At 45.6% G+C, this 1,733-nt stretch overlaps 1 non-coding gene across 1 annotated transcript; it reads left to right on the forward strand.

Moving 5' to 3' along the window:
- The first annotated feature begins 1,160 nt into the window (after nt 1-1,160).
- On the forward strand, nt 1,161-1,355 carry LOC124799699. Its single transcript, XR_007017063.1, has one exon. It is a non-coding gene; the product is annotated as a U2 spliceosomal RNA (small nuclear RNA).
- Nucleotides 1,356-1,733: the final 378 nt, after the last annotated feature.

Raw genomic sequence — 1,733 nt, forward strand, 5'->3', positions numbered from 1 at the left:
TTCAACTGAACTGCCTACTGAGCTATTCAAAAAGCTTCAAGCGTGTCTCTTTATACCAATGTGCCTCCTGATCGCATTTCCTTGCCCATTAGCTCTTCTTGACTAGTCTCTTACACTTCATCATTTCTAAAATGTAATTGAATCTATATCTGCTCCTGAGTCCGCCTTTCAATCCACTATCTGATTTCGGAATCGTTGCCTGACCGTGATATAATCCAAAGGGGACTCTCTCCGTATCTCCGATACTTTCCAAAGTATACCTCCTCCTCTCGTGATTTCTGAACACAGTGTTCGCTATTACTTGCTGAAATTTATTGCACAGTCAGTCTTTCTCCTCTTTCATTCCTAGTATCAAGCCGATATTCTCCTGTAACGTTTTTTTCTGTTCCTTCCCCTGCAACCGCATTCCAGTCCTGTATGCCTATCAGATTTTCATCTAGCAATATGTACTGAATTACCCATTCAATATCCCCATACACTTTCTTCTTCATTTTCTGCTTGCGATGTGGGCATGTGTACCTTAACTATTGCTGTCGGTGTCTGTTTGCTGTTGACTGTGATGAGAATAACCCTGTCACTGAACTGCTCGCAACAGCTCACTCTCTGAGCTACCTTTCTGTTCATAACAAATTCTTCTCCTTTTAAAGCCTTCTCTGCTACTGTTGACATTTCCCTATTCTCGTCTGACCAGAAGTCCTTGACTTCTTTGTGTTTACTTCACTAACCCCACTACATCTATATTGAGCCTTACCATTTCCCTTTTCAGATTTTCTATGTTCCCCACCTCTTTGGAATTCCATGTCCCGATTTGTAGCACGTTGTCTTTCTCGTAGATAATTCAATCTTCTTGTCATGATCGGCTCCCATTTCGCAGTCCCCTCATGGGGATCCGAATCAGGGACTAGTCCATAATGGTTTGTCAACGGAAGTTCGTCCTGCCACATGTCCCGTGGATACAGGTTGCACGTCTTTATGCAGAGGATTCCCGTGCCTTCTGAATCCTCGTGCCGTTAAACATTGCTGCTTCTTCTGCCGTTAGGGTCAGTTTCCCACACCAAGGACAACAGAGCTCCTCCGCCTTATTTGACATGACCGTTGGCAGAACGGTGGTGACGTCTCAGGCCGGAAGTCTTTGGCAGCCGTCCGCCTGCTTAGCTAACATCGCTTCTCGACATTTTGGCCAAGATCAAAGTGTATCATCTGTTCTTATCAGCTTAATATCTGATACGTCCTCCATCGCAGAACCAGAAAATTAAACTCAGTTTTGGTTCATCACGGAGTGCTAGGGTCTTGCTCCACCTCTGTCGCGGGTTGGCCCAGAACTGCACTACCACCGGGATCATAAACAATTGTCACAGAGTGATGAACATCTGGCAAGTGAGAGACTGTTTGTTACTCTTAGGACAGTGTATCTTTGGCATGTAGTATTGTATGTTCTGTAACTATGAAATAAAGTGTTGTTAGACTGCTAATCGCTGCTCTACTGTGATTCACGACAAAAATTTAAAAAAAACTGGTAACATGCTTGCCTTCCATGCAGCGGGCCCGGGTTCGATTCCCGGCGGGGTTGGGGATTTTCTCCGCTCGTGGACTGGGTTTTGTGTAGTCGTCATCATTTCATTCTCATCACCGGCACGAGAGACGCACAATGTGGCTTCGACGGAAATAAGACGCACTCGGTGGCCGAACTTCCCGCGATGGGACCTCCCGGCGAGCAATGCCTTCCGATCATT

The sequence above is a fragment of the Schistocerca piceifrons genome, chromosome 5 (genome assembly GCF_021461385.2).
Source record: "Schistocerca piceifrons isolate TAMUIC-IGC-003096 chromosome 5, iqSchPice1.1, whole genome shotgun sequence".
NCBI lineage: Eukaryota > Metazoa > Arthropoda > Insecta > Orthoptera > Acrididae > Schistocerca > Schistocerca piceifrons.